A 9652-nucleotide genomic window follows, 5' to 3' on the forward strand; every position below is an offset into this window, starting at 1 on the left:
GTCAGCTTTAATCTAAGATAAAACCATGTTGGTGCAAACCACATTATGAGTCTAACCTTAGGTCTCATCTGGTGTATTGTCTTGTCTCCATGGTTCCTTCTAGAGGTGTATTGTCTTGTCTCCATGGTTCCTTCTAGAGGTGTATTGTCTTGTCTCCATGGTTCCTTCTAGAGGTGTATTGTCTTGTCTCTATGGTTCCTTCTAGAGGTGTATTGTCTTGTCTCTATGGTTCCTTCTAGAGGTGTATTGTCTTGTCTCTATGGTTCCTTCTAGAGGTGTATTGTCTTGTCTCCATGGTTCCTTCTAGAGGTGTATTGTCTTGTCTCTATGGTTCCTTCTAGAGGTGTATTGTCTTGTCTCTATGGTTCCTTCTAGAGGTGTATTGTCTTGTCTCCATGGTTCCTTCTAGAGGTGTATTGTCTTGTCTCCATGGTTCCTTCTAGAGGTTTTAATGTCTCTATGGTTACTTCTAGAGGTGTATTATCTCTATGGTTCCTTGTAGAGATGTTAATGTCTATGGTTCCTTCTAGAGGTTTTAATGTCTCTATGGTTCCTTCTAGAGTTTTATTGTCTCTATGGTTCCTTCGAGAGGCTTATTGTGTCGATGGTTCCTTCTAGAGTTTTTAATGTCTCTATGGTTCCTTCTAGAGTTTTATTGTCTCTATGGTTCCTTCTAGAGTTTTTAATGTCTCTAAATTCCTTCTAGAGTTTTATTGTCTCTATGGTTCCTTCTAGAGGCTTATTGTCTCTATGGTTCCTTCTAGAGGCTTATTGTATCTATGGTTCCTTCTAGAGGTGTATTGTCTTGTCTCTAAGGTTCCTTGTACAAGCACCTTGTTGGCTGCAGCCACAGCTCCAGATATTGGCTCACTTCATCCAGAGGTTGTGTATTGTGGAAGAGAGAGAGACTTTAACCAGAGGTTGTGTGTTGTGGAAGAGAGATAGAGACTTTAACCAGAGGTTGTGTGTTGTGGAAAGAGAGAGACTTTAAACCAGAGGTTGTGTGTTGTGGAAGAGAGGAGACTTTAACCAGAGGTTGTGTGTTGTGGAAGAGAGGGAGACTTTAACCAGAGGTTGTGTGTTGTGGAAGAGAGAGAGACTTTAACCAGAGGTTGTGTGTTGTGGAAGAGAGATAGAGACTTTAACCAGAGGTTGTGTGTTGTGGAAGAGAGAGAGACTTTAACCAGAGGTTGTGTGTTGTGGCAGAGAGAGAGACTTTAACCAGAGGTTGTGTGTTGTGGAAGAGAGAGAGACTTTAACCAGAGGTTGTGTGTTGTGGAAGAGAGAGACTTTAACCAGAGGTTGTGTGTTGTGGAAGAGAGAGAGACTTTAACCAGAGGTTGTGTGTTGTGGAAAGAGAGAGAGACTTTAACCAGAGGTTGTGTGTTGTGGAAGAGATAGAGACTTTAAGCAGAGGTTGTGTGTTGTGGAAGAGAGAGAGACTTTAACCAGAGGTTGTGTGTTGTGGAAGAGAGAGAGACTTTAACCAGAGGTTGTGTGTTGTGGAAGAGATAGAGACTTTAACCAGAGGTTGTGTGTTGTGGAAAGAGAGAGACTTTAACCAGAGGTTGTGTGTTGTGGAAGAGAGAGAGACTTTAACCAGAGGTTGTGTGTTGTGGAAGAGAGAGAGACTTTAACCAGAGGTTGTGTGTTGTGGAAGAGATAGAGACTTTAACCAGAGGTTGTGTGTTGTGGAAGAGAGAGAGACTAACCAGAGGTTGTGTGTTGTGGCAGAGAGAGAGACTTTAACCAGAGGTTGTGTGTTGTGGAAGAGAGAGGGACTTTAACCAGAGGTTGTGTGTTGTGTGGGGGTTGCTGGATGTGTCTTCTGGCTCTATCTGGCTGTTGGAGAACACTCAATACGACCATAAACTCCTTCAGGATGAGATCTCTTGAAACGGCCACTGTACACATATAGGCTGTGTCCCACATGGCACCCTATTCCTATATAGTGCACTACTTTTGACTAGAATCCTATGGGCCTTGGTGAAAAGAAATGCACTGTAAAGGTAACAGGGTTCTACTTGGGGTGGAGATGTTGGATGCTTCCTCTGGCTACTGGAGAACGAACAACAAGACCGATAGTCAGTTTAAGAAGAGATCTCTTGAAGAGGCCTCGGAGGCTGTCTTGGCTGTGGTCTCTATACAGTATGCATACTACACTGCAGCTGAGTAGACACTAATTATAACCTCTGTTAATGTAGAATGGCCTGAAATGCCTTCCAACAGTTCATTTTCTCTGGTTGTACGCTCAGCAGAGTTGTTGACTCCTTCGTTCACTAACCCCATGCTGTCTCTGCTAATCTCTCTCTCTCTCTCTCTCTCTCTGTCTCTGCTAATCTCTCTCTCTCTCTCCCTCTTCTCTTCTCCCTCCTCCCGCTCACCCCCAATCCCCTCTCTCTCTCTCTCTCCCTCTTCTCTTCTCCCTCCTCCCGCTCACCCCCAATCCCCTCTCTCTCTCTCTCCCTCTTCTCTTTTCCCTCCTCCCGCTCACCCCCAATCCCCTCTCTCTCTCTCTCTCTCCCTCTTCTCTTCTCCCTCCTCCCGCTCACCCCCAATCCCTCTCTCTCTCTCTCTCCCTCTTCTCTTCTCCCTCCTCCCGCTCACCCCCAATCCCCTCTCTCTCTCTCTCTCTCTCCCTCTTCTCTTTTCCCTCCTCCCGCTCACCCCCAATCCCCTCTCTCTCTCTCTCTCCCTCTTCTCTTCTCCCTCCTCCCGCTCACCCCCAATCCCCTCTCTCTCTCTCTCTCTCTCCCTCTTCTCTTTTCCCTCCTCCCGCTCACCCCCAATCCCCTCTCTCTCTCTCTCTCCCTCTTCTCTTCTCCCTCCTCCCGCTCACCCCCAATCCCCTCTCTCTCTCTCTCTCTCCCTCTTCTCTTTTCCCTCCTCCCGCTCCCCCCCCCACTCCCCTCTCCTCTCTTTCCCCCACCTCTTCTCCCTCCTCCCACTCTCCCTCCTCCATCTCCTCCCCTATCTTCTCCTCTCTCTCCCTATCCTCTCTTCCCCCTCCCACTCTCCCCCTCCATCTCCTCTCCTCTCTCTTCTCCTCTCTCCCCCTCCATCTCCTCCCCTCTCTTCTCCTCTCTCTCCCTCTCCTCTCTTCCCTCCTCCTTCTCAACCCTCCCCCACTCCCCTCTCCTCACTTTCCTCTCTCTCCCCCACGTTTTCTCCCTCCTCCCACTCTCCCACTCCCCCCCCCCCTCCATCTCCATCTCCTCCCCTCTCCTCTTCCTCTCCTCCCCCAATCTCTGTGGGGGGGGGAGAAACTGGGTGAAACAAGGTTGAACGGGGAGAAAACAGCCTCTATAAGTTTGAGCAGGGTAGAAGAACCTAGCATGCTCTGGTGAATATGCAGCTGCCCAAATAGATGCTGGGCCAAATGAAAAGCGAGCAGCTTGGAACAATTAAAACTGATAAATTATACAGGTCAGCCAGGGAAAACATCAGGGCCTCCACATGTTGCAGAGCCTCTCTATCACGATTCAGGATACAGCTCTGTGTGACACAGCCAGGGTAGAGTCAGTAAGGTACAGAACGGCAGACTGGCTCAGGGTCAGGGCAGGCAGAGGTCAGTAAGGTACAGAATGGCAGACTGGCTCAGGGTCAGGGCAGGCAGAGGTCAGTAATCCAGGGTAGAGTCAGTAAGGTACAGAACGGCAGACTGGCTCAGGGTCAGGGCAGGCAGAGGTCAGTAAGGTACAGAACGGCAGACTGGCTCAGGGTCAGGGCAGGCAGAATGCTCAAAAAACTAGAAAACATGGACTGGAGAGAACATGAGTACGGGAATAAACACACTGGTAGGCTTGACGAGACAAGATGAACTGGCAACAGACGTGTGCTCGCTTTGGCAGCACATATACTAAAATTGGATCGATACAGAGAAGATTAGCATGGCCCCTGCGAACTGGCAACAGACAGACAGAGAACACAGGTATAAATACACAGGGGATAAATGGGGAAAATGAGTGACACCTGGAGGGGTGTGGAGACAAGCACAATATGCGTGTGACACTCTCTCACATACAGTTTGACACAGATGATGGGGATGCTGAGTGGCGCAGCGGTCTAAGACACTGCATCTCAATCAGTTTGACACAGATGATGGGGATGCTGAGTGGCGCAGCGGTCTAAGGCACTGCATCTCAGTGCTAGACGTGTCACTACAGACACCCTGGTTTGAATCCAGGCTGTATCACAACTGGCCGTGATTGGGAGTCCCATAGGGCGGCGCACGATTGGCCCAGAGTCGTCTGGGTTTGGCCGGTGGTAGGCCAACATTGTAACTAGAATTTGTTCTTTAACTGACTTGCCTAGTTAAATAAAGGTCAAATATAAAATACAATTACCGAGTCACACTACAGTGCAGTCCCAGGACGTTCAGTTCAAGACCTGCTCACCTCTCACCATTACAATAACACTGAGGATAGCATTTTTGCGGGAGTATGATATTTGTGTGTCTCAATTAATTCAGGATTATCCGTAACCATGGTAACGTCCATGTAGAAGTGTTCAGAAGATGTTTTCTATTCTAATTTACAATACAAGTGACTCCAAAATTACACAATATATACATTTACCATTCATTTCTATTGGGCACCAAATAATCTGAAACACAACCAAAACAAACAGCAAATACAACCAACAGGTTTGTAGAGTCTCAAGCTTGATGTAAATCATTGTGTGCTATCAACATGGGATCAAATACTACACATGTGACTACTTTAATAGACATATAATGAATTTGTCCCAATACTTTTGGTCCCCTAAAATGGAGGGACCACTTCTATGTACAACAAGTGCTGTTACGTCTAAACAGTAAACCTGATATTGATGAAACTATCCTCAAATTAAAGCTGACATTCTGCACTTTAACCTCATAGTCATTTCATATATAAAGTACTAGAGTATACAGCCAAAACAACAAACATCACTCTCCCAATATGAGTCTATAACTATCTATGAGTCTATAACTATGAGTCTATAACTAACTATGAGTCTATATCTATGAGTCTATAACTATCTATGAGTCTATAACTAACTATGAGTCTATAACTATGAGTCTATAACTATCTATGAGTATATAACTGACTATGAGTCTATAACTAACTATGAGTCTATATCTAACTGAGTCTATAACTATGAGTCTATAACTATGAGTCTATAACTATGAGTCTATAACTATCTATGAGTCTATAACTAACTATGAGTCTATAACTATGAGTCTATAACTATGAGTCTATAACTATCTATGAGTCTATAACTATGAGTCTATAACTATGAGTCTATAACTATCTATGAGTCTATAACTGACTATGAGTCTATAACTAACTATGAGTCTATAACTAACTATGAGTCTATAACTAACTATGAGTCTATAACTATGAGTCTATAACTAACTATGAGTCTATAACTAACTATGAGTCTATAACTAACTATGAGTCTATAACTAACTATGAGTCTATAACTATGAGTCTATAACTAACTATGAGTCTATAACTAACTATGAGTCTATAACTAACTATGAGTCTATAACTAACTATGAGTCTATAACTAACTATGAGTCTATAACTATGAGTCTATAACTATGAGTCTATAACTATGAGTCTATAACTATCTATGAGTCTATAACTAACTATGAGTCTATAACTATGAGTCTATAACTTTGAGTCTATAACTATCTATGAGTCTATAACTATGAGTCTATAACTATGAGTCTATAACTATCTATGAGTCTATAACTGACTATGAGTCTATAACTAACTATGAGTCTATAACTAACTATGAGTCTATAACTAACTATGAGTCTATAACTAACTATGAGTCTATAACTAACTATGAGTCTATAACTAACTATGAGTCTATAACTAACTATGAGTCTATAACTATGAGTCTATAACTAACTATGAGTCTATAACTAACTATGAGTCTATAACTATTTATGAGTCTATAACTATGAGTCTATAACTATGAGTCTATAACTATGAGTCTATAACTATCTATGAGTCTATAACTATGAGTCTTTTTGGATAAAAAGCGTCTGCTAAATGGCATATATTCTATAACTAACTATGAGTCTATAACTAACTATGAGTCTATAACTAACTATGAGTCTATAACTATCTATGAGTCTATAACTATGAGTCTATAACTATCTATGAGTCTATAACTATGAGTCTATAACTATCTATGAGTCTATAACTAACTATGAGTCTATAACTAACTATGAGTCTATAACTAACTATGAGTCTATAACTATCTATGAGTCTATAACTATGAGTCTATAACTAACTATGAGTCTATAACTAACTATGAGTCTATAACTAACTATGAGTCTATAACTATCTATGAGTCTATAACTATGAGTCTATAACTAACTATGAGTCTATAACTAACTATGAGTCTATAACTAACTATGAGTCTATAACTATCTATGAGTCTATAACTATGAGTCTATAACTAACTATGAGTCTATAACTAACTATGAGTCTATAACTATTTATGAGTCTATAACTATGAGTCTATAACTAACTATGAGTCTATAACTAACTATGAGTCTATAACTAACTATGAGTCTATAACTATCTATGAGTCTATAACTATGAGTCTATAACTATCTATGAGTCTATAACTATGAGTCTATAACTATCTATGAGTCTATAACTATCTATGAATCTATATCTATGAGTGTCATGTTTGTCATTTATTATCATGTCTTGTCCCTGTGCTCCCCATTCTATTCGTTTCCCTCTGCTGGTCTTATTTGGTTCTTTCCCTCTTTCTATCCCTCTCTCTCCCCCTCCCTCTCTCACTCTCTCGCTCTCTCTTCTCTCTATCGTTCCGTTCCTGCTCCCAGCTGTTCCTATTCCCCTAATCATCATTTAGTCTTCCCACACCTGTTCCCGATCCTTTCCCCTGATTAGAGTCCCTATTTATTCCTTTGTGTTCCGTTCCTGTCCCGTCGGTTCCTTGTTTAGTATTCACCATGCTGTGATTGCGTATCGCCCTGTCCTGTCGTGTTTTTGCTGTGATTGTGTATCGCCCTGTCCTGTCGTGTTTTTTGCCTTCATCAGATGCTGCGTGTGAGCAGGTGTCTCTGTCAACTACGGCCTGCGCCTACCCGAAGCGACCTGCAGTCTGTGGCCGCTTCTCCTGTTATTCCCCTCTACAGACTAGAGGATTTCTGTTATTCCCTTTTTGGACTTGAATAAACTCTGTTTCTTTTAAGTCGCTTTTGGGTCCTCTTTCACCTGCATGACAGAAGGAACCGACCAAGGAATGGACCCAGCGACTTCAGACGCTCGTTACACTGCCGTCGAGATCCAAGGAGCCATGCTCGGCAGACACGAGCAGGAATTGTCTGCTGCTCGCCATGCCGTGGAGAACCTGGCCGCTCAGGTTTCCGACCTCTCTGGACAGTTCCAGAGTCTACGTCTCGTGCCACCTGTTACTTCCTGGCCTGCCGAGCCTCCAGAACCTAGGGTTAATAACCCACCTTGCTACTCCGGGCAGCCCACTGAGTGCCGCTCCTTTCTCACGCAGTGTGAGATTGTGTTCTCTCTCCAACCCAACACATACTCTAGAGAGAGAGCTCGGGTTGCTTACGTCATTTCACTCCTTACTGGCCGGGCTCGAGAATGGGGCACAGCTATCTGGGAGGCAAGGGCTGATTGCTCTAACAAGTTCCAGAACTTTAAAGAGGAGATGATTCGGGTTTTTGACCGTTCAGTTTTTGGTGGGGAGGCTTCTAGGGCCCTGGCTTCCTTATGCCAAGGTGAACGGTCCATAACGGATTATTCTATTGAGTTTCGCACTCTTGCTGCCTCTAGTGAGTGGAACGAGCCGGCGCTGCTCGCTCGTTTTCTGGAGGGACTCCACGCAGTGGTTAAGGATGAGATTCTCTCCCGGGAGGTTCCTTCAGATGTGGACTCTTTGATTGCTCTCGCCATCCGCATAGAACGACGGGTAGATCTTCGTCACCGGGCTCGTGGAAGAGAGCTCGCATCAACGGTGTTTCCCTGCTCCGCATCGCAACCATCTCCCTCCTCTGGCTTTGAGACTGAGCCCATGCAGCTGGGAGGGATTCGCATCTCGACTAAGGAGAGGGAACGGAGGATCACCAACCGCCTGTGCCTCTATTGCGGAGTTGCTGGACATTTTGTTAATTCATGTCCAGTAAAAGCCAGAGCTCATCTGTAAGCGGAGGGCTACAGGTGAGCGCAACTACTCAAGTCTCTCCATCAAAATCCTGTACTACTTTGTCGGTCCATCTACGCTGGACCGGTTCGGGTGCTACATGTAGTGCCTTGATAGACTCTGGGGCTGAGGGTTGTTTCATGGACGAAGCATGGGTTCGGAAACATGACATTCCTTTCAGAGAGTTAGAGAAGCCTACGCCCATGTTCGCCTTAGATGGTAGTCATCTTCCCAGTATCAGATTTGAGACACTACCTTTAACCCTCACAGTATCTGGTAACCACAGTGAGACTATTTCTTTTTTGATTTTCCGTTCACCGTTTACACCTGTTGTTTTGGGTCATCCCTGGCTAGTATGTCATAATCCTTCTATTAATTGGTCTAGTAATTCTATCCTATCCTGGAACGTTTCTTGTCATGTGAAGTGTTTAATGTCTGCCATCCCTCCCGTTTCTTCTGTCCCTACTTCTCAGGAGGAACCTGGCGATTTGACAGGAGTGCCGGAGGAATATCATGATCTGCGCACGGTCTTCAGTCGGTCCCGAGCCAACTCCCTTCCTCCTCACCGGTCGTATGATTGTAGTATTGATCTCCTTCCGGGGACCACTCCTCCTCGAGGTAGACTATACTCTCTGTCGGCTCCCGAACGTAAGGCTCTCGAGGATTATTTGTCTGTGTCTCTTGACGCCGGTACCATAGTGCCTTCTTCTTCTCCGGCCGGGCGGGGTTCTTTTTGTTAAGAAGAAGGACGGTACTCTGCGCCCCTGCGTGGATTATCGAGGGCTGAATGACATAACGGTTAAGAATCGTTATCCGCTTCCCTTATGTCATCAGCCTTCGAGATTCTGCAGGGAGCCAGGTGCTTTACTAAGTTGGACCTTCGTAACGCTTACCATCTCGTGCGCATCAGAGAGGGGGACGAGTGGAAAACGGCGTTTAACACTCCGTTAGGGCATTTTGAGTACCGGGTTCTGCCGTTCGGTCTCGCCAATGCGCCAGCTGTTTTTCAGGCATTAGTTAATGATGTTCTGAGAGACATGCTGAACATTTTGTTTTTGTCTATCTTGACGATATCCTGATTTTTTTCTCCGTCACTCGAGATTCATGTTCAGCACGTTCGACGTGTTCTACAGCGCCTTTTAGAGAATTGTCTCTACGTAAAGGCTGAGAAGTGCTCTTTTCATGTCTCCTCCGTTACTTTTTCGGTTCCGTTATTTCCGCTGAAGGCATTCAGATGGATTCCGCTAAGGTCCAAGCTGTCAGTGATTGGCCCGTTCCAAGGTCACGTGTCGAGTTGCAGCGCTTTTTAGGTTTCGCTAATTTCTATCGGCGTTTCATTCGTAATTTCGGTCAAGTTGCTGCCCCTCTCACAGCTCTTACTTCTGTCAAGACGTGTTTTAAGTGGTCCGGTTCCGCCCAGGGAGCTTTTGATCTTCTAAAAGAACGTTTTACGTCCGCT

The 9652-nt window shown here is 44.6% G+C and overlaps 1 non-coding gene across 1 annotated transcript; it reads left to right on the forward strand.

The window, feature by feature from the left end:
- The first annotated feature begins 3835 nt into the window (after nucleotides 1-3835).
- Nucleotides 3836-3939, forward strand: LOC124024522. Its single transcript, XR_006836994.1, has one exon. It is a non-coding gene; the product is annotated as a U6 spliceosomal RNA (small nuclear RNA).
- The last annotated feature ends 5713 nt before the right edge of the window (nucleotides 3940-9652 follow it).

Source organism: Oncorhynchus gorbuscha, unplaced genomic scaffold (assembly GCF_021184085.1).
Source record: "Oncorhynchus gorbuscha isolate QuinsamMale2020 ecotype Even-year unplaced genomic scaffold, OgorEven_v1.0 Un_scaffold_1910, whole genome shotgun sequence".
In the NCBI taxonomy this organism is placed as follows: domain Eukaryota; kingdom Metazoa; phylum Chordata; class Actinopteri; order Salmoniformes; family Salmonidae; genus Oncorhynchus; species Oncorhynchus gorbuscha.